The sequence below is a fragment of the Sceloporus undulatus genome, chromosome 1 (genome assembly GCF_019175285.1).
Source record: "Sceloporus undulatus isolate JIND9_A2432 ecotype Alabama chromosome 1, SceUnd_v1.1, whole genome shotgun sequence".
Classification (NCBI taxonomy): domain Eukaryota; kingdom Metazoa; phylum Chordata; class Lepidosauria; order Squamata; family Phrynosomatidae; genus Sceloporus; species Sceloporus undulatus.
This window is the reverse complement of record NC_056522.1, coordinates 320,835,173-320,857,219: the sequence shown is the minus strand read 5'-3', so window position 1 is coordinate 320,857,219 and position 22,047 is coordinate 320,835,173. Positions and strand designations below refer to the sequence as shown.

The 22,047-nt window shown below is 41.4% G+C and overlaps 2 long non-coding RNA genes across 3 annotated transcripts in view; both read left to right on the top strand.

Annotated features, from left to right (window-relative positions):
• Nucleotides 1–297: 297 nt before the first annotated feature.
• LOC121919070 overlaps nt 298–22,047 on the top strand; it is a 63,682-nt gene continuing 41,932 nt past the window's right edge. For both annotated transcript variants that reach the window (XR_006101393.1, XR_006101392.1), the window contains exon 1: nt 298–427. This is a non-coding gene — a long non-coding RNA (uncharacterized LOC121919070). The remainder of the gene's footprint in view (nt 428–22,047) is intronic.
• LOC121919071 overlaps nt 8,127–22,047 on the top strand; it is a 37,759-nt gene continuing 23,838 nt past the window's right edge. Inside the window, exon 1 of the long non-coding RNA XR_006101394.1 lies at nt 8,127–8,493. This is a non-coding gene — a long non-coding RNA (uncharacterized LOC121919071). The remainder of the gene's footprint in view (nt 8,494–22,047) is intronic.

Genomic DNA, 22,047 nt, shown 5'->3' with positions numbered 1-22,047 from the left:
GACAAAACAAAGTAGCAAACAAAAGTAGAAAGTCCTTGAATATACTCCATGTCCCAGCTGTCTCGTCCTCTGCACAATGTTTACTATTTCCCAACTTTAAACAAACAAGTCATTTTAATCTGGCATGTTGTCTGTGAACGTCAATGCGACTCCCCCTCCTTTCCCTCCTTTATCCAGAAGGCAAAAGATAAAGCAAGACAGAAAGAGAGCACCAAGCTGGGCTGCTCTGTAATTCATTAACATTTGATTAGCATAATGAATATTCAGACAGGCTAGTCTCTCATTGTTCCTCTTCACATGGTGTAATAAACACTTTCAAACTTTGCGCCAGGAGATGAGAGTTGTGATGATCAAAAGAACTACCTGATTAAGAACCAAAAATTGCCTGAAGGGTGAAGAAGAAGATGGAAAGAGACAAAGAGAAATGGTGAAATACGTTTTCTAATATAATTTACAGTATGTGCTTGGGAAAGAAATTTAAGATGGCTTTCAAGAAGGCAAAGATGGAACACTTTGGGTAGAAATGCATACTGTTAACATCTTTGTGTGTCAGTGGGTAGGTGCGTGGGTGGATAGATGGAGAGAGAAGGAGAGATATATAGACGAGTCATTGATAAATACGTAAGCCAGTCATTTTCAATACAGCTGATCGGTGTATTTATATTACAGGACTGCTTAGGGACAGCTGTCAGGCAGCGTCACTTTGGCTGGATGCCAGGTATAGATGCTTTACCACTGATGGCAGAGAGAAAACAAACCTGTCCTCTGCCTCTCTTGATGTGCCCATGAGACAGAGCTGGAAGAAGATATGGGGAATTGCTGCTGAAAAGCAAACAGCTTCCAGGATGACAGAAGAGTGATGCCAGTCCCTTTTTAAAAGATTTGCTTCAGTGCTGTCAGTTAGGCAGCTCTCGCCCGCAGTCCTGCCTTAAGGAGGCCTGCGGCATAGGCCACCTTGTGCTGAGATTATGTATTTAGGAAGCTGATAAGGGAGAGGAGAAGGGAAAAGGAGGGATTTGTCCATTTTATTTCAAATGTCCCAGGGCACTTTCCATCATATTTTGAACAGGTATACAATAGGCCCTTGTTATCCACTAGGGTTTGGTTCCAGGACCCCCTGTGCATACCAAAATCTGTGGATGCTTACGTTCCATTAAATACAATGGCACGGTAAAATGCCATTGTAGCATTTTACACAGGTTTGCTATTTCAAATTTATATGTTTTTAAAAATATTTTCAAGCCATGGATGCTTGAATCCATGGATAAAGAATCCATCGATACAAAAGGCCGACTGTAAATATTCCTTCAGTACTGAAATGAGTGTGTGCATATTATCTTCATAATCCTATGGCATTATAAGGTAGGCCAAAAGTATCATATCAGAATACTGCAGATAGATGGCTGAGTTAGAGACATAGCACTGTTAATGGCATAGGAGAGAGCTCAGTGAGGGAATTATAGTTCACAGTTTTATCTGTCCTTCAGTCAATATACTGTAGTGGTTTGCAGTTCCTCTCTCAGTAACTCTTTGTTACTCTTTGAATCTGTACTCGGGACAAGAGGCTACTGTCATAACAGAACATGGAGAAACAGAATGGTTCACAATTGGCAAAGGGGTCAGACAAGGCTGTATCACCCTATCTGTTTAATGTAGAACATATTATAAGAAAAGCAGACTTGGACACAGAAGAAGGAGGAGTGAAAATAGGAGGAAGGAATATCAACAATCTGAGATCTGTAGGTGACACTATAGTAAAAGGGATCTAGGAGTTCAAGTAGACCACAAGTTGAACATGAGTCAACAGTGTGATGCGGCGCTAAAAAGGCCAATGCAATTTTAGGCTGCATCAATAAAAGTATAGTGTCTAGATCAAGAGAAGTAATAGGGCCATTGTATTCCGCTTTGGTCAGGCCTCACCTGGAATATTGTATCCAGTTCTGGGCACCACAATTCAAAAAGGACATTGAGAAACTGGAGCATGTCCAAAGGCGGGCAACTAAAATGGCAAGCTAAAATGGGGCATGTGGCTATGAAAGAACTAGAACAGATTCTAAAATGCAAAGATATACAACTGAGCACATATGTTAGAACCATACAAGTCATCATATTCCCAATTACCATGTATGGATGTGAGAGCTGGACAGTTAAGAAAGATGTTAGGAAGAAAATCAATTCATTTGAGATGTGGTGCTGGAGAAGAGTGCTGAGAATCCCATGGACAGCTAAAAGGACAAATAAATGGGTCCTAGAGCAGATCAAGTCAGAAACTTCCTTGGAAGCCTCTGGGCCCGAACAGACAGGTCAAATTAAAGCTGCTTCGGGTCATTTTGGAGGTATACTGTTTAAATGACATGTTTCATAAGAGGCCGGAGGTTGGGCCAAAGCCACGCTCCAGTCTTAAGCTTTGGCATAGCTTCTGGACTCTTAAGATGCATGTGTCATTTAAACAGCATACCCCCAAAGTGACCCAAAGCAGCTTTATTTTGGCCTGTCTGTTTGGGCCCAAAATGACCAAATTGAGGCTGTCGTACTTCGGATACATCATGAGAAGGAAGGACTCATTGGAAAAAACAATAATGCCGGGAAAGGTGGAGGGAAGTAGGAAGACATCGACTTGAGGGCAGTTACAACAAAAAAAAGCCCTTTGTGCCTGGCATCCTGTTAATGATATACGCAGGCATAAATTGGGCTGCATAATCATGCAATTCTCCAAGAATTCTCAAAGTTGATAACAATGACTCTGAGATTCTATTTTCAAGTTATTTTAGTACTCTTGAATTCAGTTCATCTTGTCTTTTAGAGTTGAATTCATTAAGAGTAGCAAGTATTCCTTTACTACCTCTTCACCTATGCTGGTAGAAAATTTTGAAAAATATCCAGGTAAAGAAAGTAGTGAACACTTCAGCCTTCTCTCTGGTACCTACTACATTTAACCATCTTCTCTATGCAATGGCACTCTCATTTCCTTATACTGTCTCTTGCTCTGAACATAGCCAACTCCCCTCCCCCTTCTCAGATTTGTAATTATTTTTAATCTCTCTAGCAAGCCTGAGCTTTAGCTTTTCTGACTACAGAGTGGCTATTGGTTTGCATTCCTCTTTGGTGGTTTCCTTTCATTTCTTTTACATGTAAACAGCTCATCTGAAAGTTCTTTGTACATCCACTGTAGTTTCTTTAAACACTGCCCACTTTTCTTTCTCATTGGAATTGTTTGCCAGCTCCCATGTATTACAGGTGAACACATCCTTGACATCTGCTTCTATTCCTACTCGTTTGCTGTTTGATCTATTTCTCTGGAATAGGTTCTTAGCAATAGCAATAGCAAGTACATTTCTATACCGCTTATCAGTGAACTTTAGCACTCCCTAAGCGGTTTACAAAGTGTAAGCTAATTGCCCCCAACAAGCTGGGTACTCATGTTAGCGACCATGTAAGAATGCAATCCTGAGTGAAGCTTGAGACCTTGGCTGATATTGAACTCGCAACCTTGCAGTTTGTGAGTGAGTGGCTGCAGTACAGGCATTTAATCACTACACCACCATTCTTCCTTTCCATTACTACATTCCAACCATGAGACTCAACCCAACAGGTTTCAGTGATGCTTATTAAAATATATTTGCCCTTGTGTTAAGAGTGCAAGTTCATCTTGTTTATTTCCCATCCATAAAATGACATCTATAAGTCATACTCTCCAATTGAGTCCTTTTTTTTTTGCCGACTCTTAGGTTCTTAAACTGTTGGCCCAATTTGTCCCCAGTACTTAGTGTTCCCCTGGTCACTATCTCCCTCCCCCACTTAACTCAGTTTAAAGAACTTTTTTGCAAGACTCCTAGCAAATACAGCCTTACTAATCAATCTGAGGTACTCAAACATCCTTTTTCATGAAAGCACAGTCCATGATCCAAGAAGCCAAATCTTTTCTGAGTGCACCATCTGCAAAGCCATTTGCTTACTTCCAGTATTCTTTTCTCATCCTGGGCCATGTCTTTCAACAGGAAGGAGCAGTGAAGTAACAGCCTGTGCCCCAAGGTCTTTTATGATTCCTACCCACAAACTCATTGCCCCTTGCAAACGTTTAATAATTATTTCTCAAACACTGGAACTTTTGGGGTGGATTTCTGGCCTTTCCCCCTATTTTGAAGGATTAAATACACTTAAGAAGTAAGCTAAAAGTAATGTGTTACTTACTAACATGTGATCCATGAAATAACACATAACAGATAACAGAGGAGGAGGAGGAGGAGGAGGAGGAGGAGGAGGAGGAGGAGGAGGACAGGTTGAGTCTCCCTTTTCTGAAATGCATTTTAGAATTTTAGATTTTGGATTTTTTGGATTTTGGAATACCTGTATTTGCATATATGTACATATTGAGATGTCTTGGAGATGAGACTCAAGTCAAAACACAGTATTCACTTGTGTTTTATGTACCTTATACATACAGCCTGAAAGTAATTTAATGCAATATTTTAAGTAATGTTGTGCATGAAACTAAGTTTGTGTACACTGAACCATCAGAAAGCAGAGGTGTCACTATCTTGGCCACTGATGAATTTTTAAAAATATTTTGGAGTATTTGGGATTTTGGAATTCCAGATAAAGGGGACTCAACCTGCACCGGAAACATTTTAGTTCTTAAGAAGAACTTTCCAGATTCTGGGTTATTGATATTATAATCTTGATAGCCCAAAGTTTGGAATATTAAAGTTTGAAAATTAATTCCATGCTGTTAAATGTTACAAATTGGTAATTTAGTTAATTGCCACCAACTCTTATAACTGATTTTATTCCATAATTATTAATAAAGTCATTGTTGAAAACAATGGTTTTGATATTTACACAGAATGTAAATTGACCCTAGGGACACATTTTGCACATTTTGTACTTTTTAATTTGCTTCTTTCAATCTGAAATTTCTCCGTAAATGGACTGCAAAGACAATAATACTACTGTCACCCTTAAGATGGTGGCAGTCCATTATACAGCAGACCTCTCCCTGACCCTTTCAATACGTCTTCAATTGCTCCTCAGTCCCAGCTCTTCATTTGCTTCCCAGGGCTGGGTTCTATTACCTAGCAATAGAACCTAATTATACATTTCCTCCAGTTCTAAGGTCTCCCCCCCCCATACCTTTCTGTTTTACTGAATTTGCTAACGGAAGAAGCATTCACTCAAATGGATCCTAATGTTTTAAAATAATTAATTTACTAAAGCATGAGGGATTATGTTCAGGGTGAATCAAGAAATTATTGAATCACTAGAATAATGTCATGAGTTAATTTGATGTGTTAATTAACTAGTTTTTCCAGCTATGTGCAAGGAAGACAGAGCTAGAACCAAGGGAAAACTCCTCAGTTGGAATATATCTTAAGAAAAAGTGATTTGTCAATTAGCAATAATACGTCTATGGCTGAGATTAATTGTTTTGTTTTGCCCCAAAAATCCACAGTTAATCCACAGGACTGCAACTAGACCTTTAGTAAATTCTGGGCATCTTCTTGGACAACAGACAGCATGCCCTGTCCTTATAGTGCTGTCCTGGAATTGTGTCTGTCTTGCCACTCCCTTCAAGAACTGCTATAGTTCTGTCCCTACTGTCCTTTTGTAAAAGGGGAAAAAAAAAAAACAGAAATAGGAAATGGAGGCTGTAGCTTATTTGCTGGGAAAGTCTGGGAGTGATTTTCTCTTCAGATCAATGAGCGAGCTGGAAAAAGGAGCAGGCAAATGAGCCAATGAAGGTTGAGGCGGGAGGGCCACTGGGACCCATTGCTAATGTAAACAAGGAAGCCACCTGATGTGACTGGGTCAGATAAGACAGTCGTCACTTGAAAAGCAGGTGCTTCCTGTGCAGAGTCCTGAGTACTTTCCAAGTTCCATCTCCAAGTAAAAACAATCCTGGCAAATGCTGAGGGACCCAGGCCAGGTCTATGTGGGCCTGCAGTTTACACTGCTGGAAGGAAACGACATCAGGGCGGTCCTTTCTGAGCTGCGCAGTAGCAACACCTCTCTATTTTCATTAATGGACAGCTGGGACTTCTGGAAAAACTTCCTTTCATCTCAGCTTTTTTAAGAGGCTTGGATTTTTACAAGTTTGCATTTGAACACACAAACAATATCCAGCAGAAGAGGAACAAGAAATTGCTGAATGCTCCTGACAGCACATAGGGACTTCCACAGGTCATGGCTATTTAAAAACATCAGGGGATGTGAACAGGAAGCCCAAAGGAACTATTTTCCCCCTTGAATCTGTCAAAAAGTCAAGTCAGTGTTGTTGTTTTTTAAAAAAAGAATGAGTTTGTTTTGAAGTGCTAGCTGTCCCCTGTGCCTGTGCAAGAATACAGCGACAGTGATTGGCATACTGAGGTGTGAAGAGCCATCCGTTTCATTTATTTCTTAATTTATTAAAATATTTATATCCCACCCTATGTCATTCGATCCCAGAGACCAAATAAACTTAAGTTTTAACTGTTTTGAATAATTCAGAATTTAATGCCGTAAAAATAATTTAAATGGAGCAAAAATATGTTAAACAAGTTCAAACAGCTTAAAAGGTAAAATTGATGATGATGATGATGATGATGATGATGATGATGATGATGATGATGATATTTATTTCTTACATGACTCTACCCATGTATCAAGTTGGGGAACAACAACATTTGGCAAACAACATCAAGCCATGTGCCTGCATATTTAATAATAATAATAATCTAATTTATTTATATTCTACCTTTTCCTGATGGAATCAAGGCAGATTAAAAGATAAATATAACAATAAAATATCGTAAGAATAAAAATTCACAATTATAAGCAATTCCATACCTCGACCCTTCTCCCAATTGTAAAAAATTAGGAGAAAATAAATAAAGTGCCAAAGGTCTTCATAAAAAAATATGTTTGTAACCTGCTCAAAGGGGGTGAAGAGGGAACTGTATTGTTGTGTGTTTGTATGTGTGTGCATGTGTTATTTTTCAGTTATAATAATAATAATTTTTTTAAAAAAAAGTTATATTTTGACTTGGTCTCAAAATGACCAAACACAGAGCACCATTTGGGCTTCCAAGGAGAAGGTGTTCTACCAATGGTGCACCACAAGAGAGGAATACTCCCTCCCCCATTCTAAAACAGTGTTTGACTCTTACTGGTGAAGGCAGATCTGGGCTCTTCCAACAGGCCTCAGTCCTGAGGCAAGCATACATTGGGAGAATCACTCCTTCAAGTCAGTGGCATCGCTAGGGGTGTGTGAACTGCACCGGGAGTCACCCTACAGGGAGGAATCATCCAGTGGGGTGGTACACCCTGAGGGACTGGCACAGCTACTGGACAAGTGGGAAAGGGTGCTTTCCTGCTCACCCGCAGCTGCATAGGGCCCTAAATGGGCTCTCTGGAGGCTACAGTGACACCCCATCAGTAGCAGTGGCTGATGGGGGGTATGCTGCCTTCAGGTCCAGTGGGGCTACAGCCACACCAGACTGTGAGTGGCTTTTGGGGAGAGTCTGCCTTTAAGGATTTGGCAAAGCTGTGGACATGCTGGACTCTGAGGCCTTGGCAGGGGGCGCTGCCTTTAGAGTCCAACATGGCTACAGCCGCACTGGAGCCAGAAGGCCTTTGGGGGCTCTGCATCAGTCTTTGTGGATGGGCAGCAGTGAGAGGGCAAGGCAGTTCACCACCAGCACCTTCCTGCACTGGGTGACCCCAACCTCAGGGACACCACTGCTTCAAGTATTGAGGTCTCAACCCATTATGGGCTTTGAATGCCATCACCAGAATCTTGAGTTTAGACCTTTAAAAAAACCTAGAAGGTGCCTTGTAACCTGGTTATTAGAAAAGCCTGGGGCTGTAGTTCTGTTAGTGACATATATGCAGGTCATTCAAGTTATACGCATAGATGTCTTGTTGTGGATGGGTGCAAGGGAATATTTACTAGCCCTCTGTGTTCCATCCAACACCATTGGAAGCTGCCTAGCCCTGGGGGGTGGGGGGGCACTGCTGTGGCCATTAAAGAACATGGGAAGGAGAATGGGGAGAGGAAGGTCATTGAACAGCAGGGACTGCCTCCTATCTTCACTGTAGTTCTGTAGATGGAAGGAAAAGCACCCCCCCTCACTTTCTAAACCAGTGTGTCTCAGGTTATCTGATGTCGGGAACCAGCATTAATTATTTTCCAATGTGCCAGGGACTGGCCTAAATTTGTGCCCTTTGGGTACCATGGTTTCCTTCTTTCCTAGAAACTTGTCAGGGGACAGCACTAAATGCTGGCACAGGTCCAGGGATTGCCACTGTGAGTAACTATATTCTAGAGAACTTCAACAGGGAAAGAAGGTAATCCCCACAGGTTGGTCACCCCCATCCTGCTGTGCTGGTTGTTTAACAGCTGTAACAACATCCCCCAAGATTGACAGCTGCCGGTGGAACAGAGGTGCAGAGATGTGCATGCTGAGTATTGTGCTCTATATGGTCTATGACAAGTTAAGACACCCCTACCCTCCAAAAGTGAGTATCATCAGAATAGTCTGGCAATGGTTTCTGTTTGGAGATTTCCTCCCAGTAGAATAACTACAGCAACCATTTGATTTAAGCCAAAGAGGAAGCCCAAACTCTACTACAGAACTGAAACAAAACATTCAAATATGGGGAAATTTACCATCTGAAATATGGATGAGCAACTGTGGTCTTCCAAATGTTTTTGAATGGCAAGTCCCATAAAGCCTCATTACTGGTTATGCTGGCTAGGATGAACAGGACTGTTGTTGTTGTTGTTGTTGTGTGCCTTTAAATTGTTTCTGATTTCTGACAACCCTAAGGCAATCCTATCTTGAGATTTTCTTGGCAATATTTGTTCAGAGGAGGTTTGCCTTTGCCTTCCTCTAAGGCAGTGTGGTTTGCTCATGGTCACCCAGGGGAGGGGGGGGGTTCCATGGCTGAGCAGGGATTTGAATCCTGGTCTCCAGAGCTGTAGTGAAGTGCTCAAGCTACTATATCATGCTGGTTCTCATTGACAGGATTAGTAAACTAAAAATGTTTAGAGCACCACAGCTACCCACCTCATGTAAAATTTATCTTCAAAGGCAGAACATTATGTTGGAATGTTAGAATATTTGCCTAGGTGCTGATACCTTTAACTTCATTTGTCAGTGTAGAGATAATGGGCAGATGAGAACCTTGGCATTAGCCAATGGAAATGAAGCCAGGAAAAGGTGAGGACTGTTCCCAGGAGTGAGTATATAAGAGGGAGGAGCAGGTTTGAAAGGGTTGTAGATGTTTATTGTACCCTGAGGGGTGAAGAGTCATTGAGGTTAGGCTAGGCTGCTGTAAGGGCAGTTAGAAAGGGTTTAGGTACCCAAGAAAGGGACATATTCTTAATTAAATTGTTGTAGTGTCCTGCGGGAGACGTAGAGTTTGGTGACTAGTGAAGTCACAGGCAACCAGAAGGGTTATAAGATACAAAAGTTTAATAAAGGTTCTGTGAGAACTTAGGGGCAGTATAGTGCCAGCCTGACTGTGTGCTAGGGCTGAACTAGGGCTGAGGGTTTACATGCTCAAAGCCCTAATTCCACTGCTCATGCACCATTATGGTGTGTGCCTGTCCACACGGGGTGCGCCATTATGACACACGGGCGGTACAGCACCCAAATGGTGCTGGCTTAAAGGGGCATCATCATGGCATGCGACCACCACTATGCCACCCCTTCCAGGAAGCTGCTTACAGCAACTTCTTTTTGCTCCTTTTGTGTCTGCCTTTGGTGCAGCGCCATTTGGACACTGCGCCAAAATGACAGAATCATGGCACTCCCCATCTGAATGGCCGCACACCAAGATGGTACGAAGGCAGCACAGGGAGGGCTGCGAATGTGGGGATGATCAGCCCTCACCCCACTCGCAGGAAGTCCTGAGTTTAAGTCTCAGAGTGAAGAATTGGTGGGATAGTGGCCATCACCTTCACATAAATGAGTGGCAGCAGTGGCAGCACTCCTTAAAAAAGGAGTGAAATGTTTTAAGAAATTTTTGCAGTGCCACAGCATCACCAGGATCTGCATATTGTCTTGAGTAGAATCAAATAGTTTTTGAAAAATAGTTTAAAAATGCTCCTAGTTCTGTATTTAGTAGAAAATATCATTGATTAATTGTGAGCAAATTAATATTTGTGACTTTTTCTGGTTTTATGTGACTTTGAACACGAGTAAGGTGGGACAGAAATTCTTACAAACAAGTAAAAGAGAGCATTTCAGATGTCTGCATAATTAACACAGTAACCAAGGAAATCCAGCCGTATTTTGATGAGGAACAATTGCGAGAGGCAGTATGCCTTGGAGGCATTTTCACTTTTGCTTATGAGAAAGCAAATCAGGGAAGTCAGTTACAATGACCGTGATCTCCATACAGAATAAATTGGCAGTTTCTCTAAAAACAAGCAGAAGGGTCACAGTGTTCTACCTTCTAAATATTGCCCATCTGAATTAGGCTTTCTAAGCATTACATGTTTTGTTCTTGATTTCCTCAGCTATTTGCAGGGTGTACAAGGACAATAGCGGACATGCTCATATACTAACAGTCTTATTGATATGGGGGTTTTTTTGTTTTTGTTTTTTACACCATCTCTTCTGCACCATTATTAATTCTACAAGAGCTGTATCCTCCTTTGAATCTGGTTATCCTTGATACTGTATATATTTTATTGCAACTGGAAATGGTTCCTAATACACTTGCACTAGATGGAAAGCTAAGTTATTACAGTAGCAATGGAAGTAATCTGCATCCTAAACTGAGGAGTGATTTTTCCCAGAGACACAGCAAAGACAATTAAAATGGTGTTCCTTATATAAAATGGCAAAATGAAGGTTTGCTTTTTGGAATTTATACATTTAAAAAAAAATTCAACTAAAGATGCTTGAATCCATTGATAAAAGTCAGTGGATACAGAGGGCTGACTAATTGTCTTCTCTATGCAATGACCCTTTCATTTCCTTGTTTTTCCTCTTACTCCAAACATAGCCAAAATCCATCCTTTAAAAAAAAATCAAACTTCTCTAGTAAGCCTAAATTCATTCTGAACATTAGTTTTTCTGACTTTAGAGATTATCGCACTACAATTCACCCACAGCATTGACGCAGGCTTTAAAAGTGAAAGATGGATTTTATTGCACTGCCCCATAGCTGGGTAGTATGCAACCCAGATGCAATCTGTGCTTCTCCAGGCTTCTCAAATATGGAAAAATCCTGAGTCTGAAAAACTGCATGAGAAGCCCAGAGAAGCGCGCATTGCATATGGGTTAAATACTGCGGGACTATGGGGCAGTGTGATAAAATCCGTCTTTGACTTTTGATTCCTGCATCTATCCTGCAGGCAAAATGCAGCGTGATAATCTCCTTTATGTCTGCAAGTACTGGCTATTTGTTCATATTCCTCTCCGATGATTTCCCCCTTCTTCCAATTCTTACACATGTCTCTTGTAAATCTTAGCTCATCTGAAAGTTTATTTTTTTACTTCCATTCTGGTTTCTTTAGATACTTCCTCTTTTTCTTCCTCATTGGAATTGTGTGGAACTGTGCCTTCAATATCTGAGCTTTAGGAAACTCCCATGCATCATCAACTCCTTTTTGAGCATTTCTGATCATGGGATCTCACCTCATATTTCCTTAAGCTTACTGAAGTTTTCCCTAAGCTTACTGAAGTTTTCTTGAAGTCCAGAGTGTATCTACATTTGGCTTCCCCTTTCACAGTCTCACTCACAAATAATGAGGGTATTATCTTAAAAGTGGTATTATCCCTTATTTAAAACAAAGGAAAATATGTATCTTCTTTAAATATGTTTCCTAACTACATCTATGCATCATGTATAAATGCCTTTTTGCTTTGGAAATATGTGGATCAAAAGATTAAATTCATGTGATTAGTCAATTAACTTTTATTTTCATCGAGCTCCAGATTTTTAAAGTTGGATACAGCACACCTCTTAACTTTTGATCATAGGTCATGGATTTCCAGCAATATGCAAATTACATGGTTGAGCCTCTAACTTTACAAGATGTTTCAAGGAAACTGGACCTAAATTGTGCTGGCTTGATACCTCTTTCCAACTCATCTTTCCTCAGCTTCCTATCTTCCAAGTTAAGTATCTGCAGTTGCTTCCTTTCTGCTTCTTTCCCAAACAGCAGGCCTATTCTTGGAACGTCCGGCTACAGCTCCTGTATTGACGTCAAAATTACTCAACATTTGTTGTCAGGAAGGACTTCATTTGCATCTGAATAGAAAAACCTTTTAATGACTCAGAAATAAGATGTTGTTGGGGACAATGTCTGGAAAGGTCCTCCAAAGCAAATGTGGGAATGGACACAGTTCTACTTTAAACATCTAATGTACAAACATGGAAAAACTGTGTGTGTGATTGGGGAAGCCACCAGAAAGCCAATGCTGGTCTTTCCTTCCGCAGTTCCACACACTCCCCAATGTACTGCACACATAGCTCCACCTTCCTTCTTGGAGCTGGAAGGAAGGAACCAACCAACCATTAAAACCCAACTGGCTGCTCTTTAAGTACATCTGCACAAATGCAAATCAAACTTTGCACATTTTGCAGGAGACTGACTTGCAAGGTGCACTGACTAGCAAGGTGCCATGGCAGTTAACGTGGAATCATAATGCTATCCGTAGTGTGCAAGGGATGCTGGACTACGTATAAAATTCTGTGAATGGGGCTGCTTTTTTGCATAATAAAGGAATCAGTCAGTCAAGGCAAGGAGAGGCCAAATGAGACAGAGCAGGTACTACATGTGAGGTGAAGCTGAGCAAAAGCTGGAGATGGGATGAGGCAAAGGCTCTAATGTCAGGAGTGGCAAAGTCAAAGCTCCAAGATCTTCCAGTGACAGAACACAACTGACCTGGAACGTCCTTGGATTAGTTAGCAAAAATCACTCTCATCAGTCCATTCCTACAGGGCTTAGTGTGGACAATTCCTAGAAAGAAGTTTAAATTAGCCCAATTAATGCCTAGCTGTTATTCATTTGTTGTAGGAAGTGCAAACATCTGTTTCAAAGGCAGGATTTCTTTTCTTGCAGGGATGTTTGTTTATTTGTTTGTTTTGTTTTGTTTTCTGATATTTTCACAGTGCTCTTCAGACAACAAGGCTGCCAGAGCAGCTTAGGTAAAGCCAACATAATCAGTAATGACAGTCAACACAACATGAAAGCAGAGCAGTTATGCACAATACAGAACAGCCAAGTTCGAGAAGTTTTTAACCACAGTTTAGAATAAATAACAGCCTTTTCTAAAAAACAACAACAACACTGGGGCAAATGAAGACATTCCCATCTCACATTGAAAAGCAGGATGAGGGGCAGGGAAGGCAAAACCAATCTAATAAGTGAATTACATAAGCAGGACACTAAAGGTTTTAAAAAGGAAAGGTCTGAAATTGTCATTTTGCTAGCTTTCAAATAACAATACTGTGCGCTCTTTCCATGTGGAGGTTCACTTCTGGGGAAGCCCCATGAATGAGAAAAAAGCACGGGAGCCCAAGCCGATATGGGTCAATAGCTGGCAACATAAACACGCCCACATTAGGTGCCCGTGGGCATGGACAGTCATTAGGTAATAGCCCAATATGAATTAGGCAATCCGTGGGAGCTCCAATTTGCAGATGGCTAGCCTGCCAATATGGAAGGCCCACTGTATTTTGTCACATGTTAAATATATTCTTTCCATGTGACCTTTCCAAGTAACCTTGCAATGGAAATCATGTGTACATGGAGCAATGTGGTTGTACAAATGTCCCAGGAATATTTAGGCATTACTTAGATCAGTGCTGTGAGAAATGCAGCCCACAGGCTTCATGCAGTTCCTGGACTGTCTTTGTGCTTCATAGGGTCACCACAAGGTCAAAAATGCCCCTAAGAAAGAGTGAGAGCATTTTGGACATTCTTGGCCTTCTCTAGACCATTTTAGGCTCAGGAGAGGCCTTTTTAAAAACAGGAAGAAAATAGGAAGTGACTTGTGAGTTGCTTCCTGGTATAAAAAAGGCTTCTCCTGAGCCTAAAATGGCAGGTGGATGGGCAAAAAAAAAGTCTCAAACACTCTGGAGGGCATTGGGGCCCAGACATATAGTGATTTTTTTAGCAGGGATATGTGGCCTGAGTCCTAGGTCTGCTGGGAGACCAGTGTGTTCCCAGTTGTCAATCCCTGATTTAGGACTTTATTACACCAGATTTGATTACTGGAATTAGAGCAGGATAGCAGCATCTCTGGGCTTACTTTATCACATGATACTGTCTCCTGTAGCTGGCTTGTACTCTATCCGCTTGCTGGAATGCATACTTTATCACATGATACTGTGTCCAGTAGCTGGTCTGTAGTCTATCCACTTGCTGGAGTGCTCCTTTTCATTGATGGGCAAAACTCATCAATGCCCCCTGATCATACTGATTATGCACTATTCAGAGTGTGAAAAGTTACTCCAATTGCAGTTCTGATATACAGGTAGTCACATGGTGCAAATGGGTTTGATTCTGCCTCTCTCCCCTTCTTTCCCTTTCCTCTCGCTATTCCCAAGCAAGCCACTTTTCTTTCTTTTTCCATTTCTTTTCTTTTTTTTTTAACCTGATAGATTGTCACAATTGTATGATTTCACTAAAAATAATTAAAGATTAAAATAAATGCACACTGAAAGACATGCTGGAAAGGGAATGGGACAAGGAGATGGGGCTATGGAGGCTGGTATGTAGGAGTCACCAGTCGGGACAGAAACAGCACCATAGCACTTTTGAAGAGCTGTAAGATAATGATTGATAACATCCCAATATGTATGCCTTTGCTAGAATAATGGGATTATGGTGCTTTATGAGCCTAATGTGATAAAGTCCTTAGATGATGGTCATACATACCCTCAAACAGTCCCAATTTGCCAGGAACAGTCTGCAGGGATGTAGCCGGGGGGGGGTGTTCTTGGGGTCCGGACCCCCCTTCCGTTAGAAAAATGAATGGTGCGTGCTGCTGCGCCGCCGCACCCAAGCCCCAATATAATGGTGGCACTTAGTCTGGACCCCCCCTTCCTAAAATCCTGGCTACGTCCCTGCAGTCTGTATTAATCCTCTTGTCATCCCATTTTCCCCCCAACTACTTTTAAAATATTGCAGTTTCCCGCCTCCCCCCACTTTTCTCCTTTCTCCTCAGCTTACTTCAATTGCTGCAAAATTGGTTTAAAGAGCAAAAGGATTGTTCACTATGAGGCAGTACAGACTGGCACTTTGTGCCGGCCTGACTGCATACTAGAGGTAAAGAAGGGCTGAGCTTTCACACGCTCCAAGCTTTTCTTCCTCAGTCGGGGCACCATCTTGGTGCGCGCCGTTTATATGGGGCGCAGCACGATGATGTCCCTTGTGTGCAGTGCCCAAACAGTGCTGCACACAAGGGGCATCATAACACCCCACCACGGTGGTTATGGCGTCCCTTCTATGGTGCAAAAAGAAGCCCCTTCTTGGTGCATCTTTTTGCTCCATGCGCAGGCCATGGTGCATGCTTTGGGGGCTTAAAGGGGAAGCATTGAGCCGCCCATCTGTTGAGCCCCTCGGTTAATTAAGCAGGGAGAAAAGGGGAAGAGGGGGTACACATTTCCTCTTCCCAATGGACTCAGGCAGCTTCAGCCTCTCCCATGTTCTGTATTCCTTCTTATTAATATCTTTTCTCATCTTCACCACATTCTGATGTTGGGAAAGCTCCCATTCAACTCAAAGCAGCTGCTGGAGGAGCAGCAATAAAATTAAGACTAGTTTTGTGCCCCCCTCCCATTGTAGCTAATCTACTGGCAGCCTGGGCCTTGGAATGAATGTTGGGAGCCTTGGTCCAATGGCACCTGGGGTGTTATGCTTTGCATATTCAAGCATTATGTTCTCACAGTGGCCAGCCATGTGCCCACCATCAGAATCGTCCAAAGCCCTGAGATTTCCAAGCCAAAAGCTGAAACCTGGGAATAGCCCCTGGTGATGACATTAAGCATTGTGCATTAAATTCCAACCACTGTTGTTTATAGCTTGTAATTCAAACACAAACACAGAGGGGAAGAGAAAGAGAGAGGTAAGATATTTTCTTGTTTGAAAATTAAAAGGGAAATCATAGCTAAAGTGGCTGTTCCCAGATCAAGGTGAAATGAAAAGATTGCTCCTTCTCACTTACTTAGGGAGATGGGGTAAGGAATGTTTAATGTAGCCTATTTGCTTTTAGCTGGAAGGTGATGGTTCAGCAGAACAGAGGGTGAGCCCTGGCACAACAACAGGGAGAAAGGGAGAGTGCTCACTAAGTAAATACATAGTCCTGGTGGAGAGTTTTTGCAAGTGGCAGCAACAAATCAATTAAGCCTTGCACATTATAGCAAGATGGTACTCTCTTAGCTCAGTTGGAGAGCTGCGCAGAATTATTTCCTTTTGCCTACCAAAATGAGAATTTGCACCCTCATCTGCTGCATTAAGATGAATCACAAGAACTGGAAAATTGGTGCTAGCTTACAAGCAAGGGCCCTTTGACACTACACAATTATAGCACTGTAATTCCATTTTAACTGCCATGGCTTCATTCTAAGAAATCCTGGGGTTTGTTCTTTGGTGAGGCACTAGCACTCTCTTGCTGAGATTTTTGTGCCTTTTTCTAAACTGCAAATCCCAGGATTCCATAACATAATCTAATAGCACACTCCCATTTCCCAGCCACTATTATTGCTGCTTCTGCTTCTGTGGTATTTATTTTTTCCATTTCATTTGTATGCTGCCTTTCTCCCAGAAGGGACCCAATGGTAATACCTTGTTATGATGACTAGCAGCCACAGATAGCCTTATCCTCCATAAATTTGTCAAATACTCTCGTGCAACCTTTAGGAAGGGTCAGTTTTGCTTATTTGTTTATTCTAATTAATGTTCTATTGTTTTTAATTGCGTTAAATTATGTTTAATCATGGCCTGGAGTGCTATTTTTAGTCAAGAAACAGGATAAATACACAGCAAGTAAAGAACATTTTTAAAATAAATACCACATGCTTAGCTCAGCTTCTCTTTCTTGTTTACTCAGAAGTAACCTTCATTTCAGATTAGAACCAGAGTATGCAGCAACACAGGGTGGGCTGTTGAATGTGATCAGAGGCCAGTTATGACCCCTGGCCACTTTGTGGATCACAATTCCCAACAATACCCAACAATACCTCCTCAGCTAGATACTGGTCAAAATACACTTGTATCACTTCCATTTTGACTGGGATATGGAGAAAGAAAAAGGTATAGCAGCATTGTCCAGGGAGATGCAAATTGGGTTTTTTTTTTCCTTTTATACATACTGAATTTAGAAAAACATGCAAATGTGGAAGAAAGATTCTGAACCTCTGAAACTGCATACAATGGTCATGATCAGATTAGTGTGGTCTTGCACTTACTTTATCTCAAAAAGAAAATGTGGCTGGATCTAGGCTGCTTGCTGTGCATTTAATGTGTCATGAAATTTAGCCCTGATAAGGAAAAGGAAGTATACAGCATCCCCTTACAGAAATATTCAACTTCATGTAGCTTTGAAAGACAACTCTGGATTTTCCTTTTCCCACTGCCCAACCTTCAGGTTCCTGCAATAATGCAGCTGGGGTTGTGAACTGGGTTAAGGTGTTGTTTTGTACCATGCTGTTCCCAGGATGGGCATGAAACACTAGGCTGGCTTCTGTGTTTGCACTGAACTGTGACTCTGTTTAATGGTAAACATTCATTGCATTCCAATTCTGTGTGCTGCATGTGCAGCCTTCCAGAGGCAAGATTGACCTTGTTGGTGTCTCTCCAGGCACCAGAGCAAACTCCTGGGCAGAACAGCTGAGCAGTAACACCAGTGTCATGCACTCTTTGAAGTACCTGAGAGTCATAGCCAAAGGCTATGTTGCCAATAGCTCATGCTGAAATACATTATTTTCTTTCAATGTATAGTTTGTCCATAAGGAATGGATAATTCTGTTTTACTTATTCCCTCCCTCATCTTTTAATAATATTATTAGATTGTATGCTTGGAGGTAGATCCTTCTCCATTTTGATCTTGTATAGCACCTACCTCCTTTGCTAACGTAGGAGGAAGGAGGAGGGGAAAGGAATGGGAGTAAATGGGAATAAATAGATTGAATTTTAAGAATTGGGAGCAGTTAGTGGAATGAAGCTTTCCTGCTTCCTCCTTCCAATAAAACTCTTTGACCTACTGAAAAGCTATTCCTAAAGCTGTTCCTATAGCATCCAATGTGATATTGGAATGGTCTGCCAGAGAGGAAGAAATCTGTGGAAGGGAAGTCTTCCACCTCCTTTTCAAGAATAGAAGAGCTTAAAAACATTACTTTACCTGACCTGAAAAATCTGACCTGATCTGCTCCTGTGCCTTTGATATTTCTTTGATTTGCACAATCAGCAGGAGATGATTTTTCGTGACAAGGAAATGAGCATCATTACTTGCTAAGGTCTGCAAAGCAGGCTGCTATTAAAGTCATAGGCATTGGCCCAGTAGTTAGTACCCACTCTTCCACAGGTCAGATGAGAATGAGACCCTTCCTCATTTCTCTGGTTTGAGCCTGGGGGAACATGTAATAAAAATAAAACCATAATTTAATAACTGCATATCACATGTTAGCAAGTAACTGTGGCACCTGTTATAATACTTCAGACAAGCTGAACACACATTTTGACCTAGAAAACTTTTAGTAGCTCATGCCAAGAATGTTATTTAGGGATTTCAGTAGCCCCAATTCCATTACACTAAAGAACTGGGGACTAGGATACTGGAAAGACTTCATGTCTCCATCACTTCCTACTTGATTGATGAAGCTGCTTCAGCTCCATAGACTGCCCATTTCTATGCCTTTTCCAGCTTTACAGTTTCCTGATTCTCTTAGAAAATGCAATAGACTTAACAGATATTCCTTTCCATTCTTCCTCTGTTCAAGCCACTGTCTCCTATTAATCTCTCAACCTCATTTTGTCACTCTACACTATCTTAACTGAAGGAGTGGTAACAAGGAAAGAAGGCCTTTTCGCTTGTGGCACCTCATTTGTGGAACTCTTTCCTCAGGGAGACTCACCAGGCATTTCCATCAACAACTTTTAGGTGCCAAGAAAAAGCTCCCTCTCCCCAGTTTTTCAAACCTCCATTGTGTATTTATGTTTCTACTTTCATTATTTTTAACACTACTGTCTACTTTATAAATGGAGTCTTTCTGTTTGATTGTCTTTGAGTTGTGTTGCAAAACATCCTGGGCATTTAAAAAGTTGACAGGTGATACAGAAATGTTCTCATTATAGGGCTTTCAGAGAAAAAAGGCTTCAGGAGTGATTTACCATTGTCTTCTGCATAGCACTACTTCCTTTAGAGTTACCTATAGTGCCTCTACCATAATCTCTGAGAAATCCTCCACCAGTGTCATACAATGTCCTGCTGCTGCTCAGTAGCTGTTTGGCACAGTTAGTCTGTCTCCTCAGCAAAAGCATGCCTGACATAGCAGATCCTATCAATGGCAGTGCTACCATCAGCATACCCTCTTTCCTCACAGGCACACATAATCCCACCACAACAGAAAGCTAGTGCCAGGGTGGCATGACATGACTCATTGCAATAGATGATAATGCTTGGTAAGCAGGAAGGCAACAGAAAAACTGGGATGACAAGGGATCTTGGAGGTCATTCATCAATTTTTTGTTGTTAACCACCCCCAAGTTGATCTTGACTCATTGTAACCCTGTTGTAACATTGTAACAAGAAATTCTACCCTAACTTGCTTGGATCTGTTCTCAAAGTAAACCTGAATTAAATTTGTCCTTATGTCTTCACTGTGAAAACAATGGACATACAAAGGAACATTAATATGAAAACACTACTGCCTACTAGGTGTGGGAACTAGACATTAGGGCCAATTTATAGTTTTCCAAGCGAAATCTAATGAACCTTTATATCTGTGGGGGATCTTTTCTGCAGATACAAAAAATGTGGGACCTCAAGTACTGTTGTCCCTAATGGTGGTGTGACAGGCGCACTACTGTGCAATTGGGGACAATGGGATTTGAAGTCTCACTTTTTTGTATTTGAAGATGGCAAGCCTGCAGATGGCGAGATCCCACTGTATACTGGGGCAGCCATTACAGAATACATGAATCATGAAACTACTTCCAGATATTAATGTTAAGCATTGTGGTACCATTTTGGTCCCAGCTGTCTGACAGAACACATCTCCCCATATGAGCCTGCCTTGATTCTGAGATCCTTAGGAGAGACCCTTCTTTGAGTCTCATCAGCTCCATAGGTACAGTTGGTGGGAACATGAGGTATGGTTTCTCAAAGGATGCCCCTAGGCTTTGAAATTTCCTCCTTGCTGACCTTCATTAGCAGGCAAAGACTTCTTTAAAAATTCACTCTGACTTTTAGAACTGAAGGCTTTTAAGGAAAGGGCTTGTAAGAGGGTACCATATTGCATACCCTCCAACATTTCATATATAAAACTAGGATACATGTGGCCAAGCAACATGAGAGTGTGTTCAAGATGGCAACAGTTAATGAGAAAGAACAGACAAGCTAGCAGAGGCTGCTGCAATTTGCTTTTGCCTGGGTCTACTGGGAAGGGCATCAATCCACCCATTCCTCTCCTCCCTTCTGCTGAGTTAAATGAGAGTAAACTACTTTTGCACTTTGAACTCAGTATGCAGCAACTAAAGCCAGCTGAAGACAAAGGGGACAAAGTGGGAGGAGGAGAGAGGAACTGAGACATATTAAAGCAGCTGAAAAATTAGGTGACAGAGGATTAGTATGGATTGTCCCTTCCAAATCTGAACAATTGTAGGGTATGATATTGCTTTAAACTGTAGCTGTGCTGTTTTAACTGCTTTTTATCTTTTATAACTGTATGTTTTAAATTGTTCTAGTACTGCTGATAGTTTAATTCAATTTTAATATTAACTTTTTGTATGCTCTTAACCACAGTGTAATCATTTTAATTTGTAAGTTGCTTTGAGCCTTAATCTTGGGGAAAAGATGAGGTATAAGCTTAACAACGACAACTGTTTTTTCTTCTGTAGCATGGACTTAACAGTTGCTAAAACCATTCAATGTTATTAGCCTTAAAGCCTTGCTTGGGAAAATTACTTTACAGGAGTTAATGCTCCCCATATCCCCCAGTCAGCATGGCCACTACCCAGAGACTGGAGCAGAAACTGAGAAGGCACCCTGCACTCTTGTGAAGGGCAAAGGGCCTCCCCAGAAGATCTCAAAACACAAGCAAGATTGTATGGGAGAATACAGTCCATCAAATAACCTGGTTCTGAGCTATATAGGGTTTTATAGATCATAACCAGCACTTTGAATTGTGCCCAGAATCCAGCCAGCAACCAATGGAGCTGTTGCAACAAGATATAAATGAAATAATTAAATAATAGATCCTTGAGAAAAGGAACTTGTTGCATAGCTTCTTATTTCATATGACGATCAGGATGTCATTGTTAATATTTCCAGAACTATGTTTACAACTTGGTATGTTATGTGTTATCAACTTGTTTGAATTTAAGGAAGTCCTGCCTAAAGACTTACCCCAAGAAACCCATAGGAGCTACAGCTAGCCAGCCTCAGTGCCACCAAAAACTTAGCTATATTTCCTTCCTCATTCTTTGAACCGGAATCCAGACTGTGCAGAACATGCAGAGCTTCCTCAAGTACTTAGAGTACTCACAAGAGTACTCTGGGAAGCCTCCAGGAGGTAACACTAGTGAAATTCATGCAGTAACCTACTGTAAGAGCATTTGCACTATAGCTCTAGGGTGGTATAGAACTATAACTCTAGAACTGTAGCTCTACAATGTTCCTGGAAATTCCACTGTTGGCACTCCTGAGAGGCTTCTTGAAATGTTAGCCTTGCCAAAAAAAACAAAACAAAAAGCTGCAATGTGCTGTGTGACTTGGCTCATGTTAATAAGAAGGGATGGCATTCATGGAGGGCCTCAGAAACTAACCACACACACTTCCATTGAAGCTCACCAGACCCCTGTATCTTCTCATTTTCTTTTAGACCTGA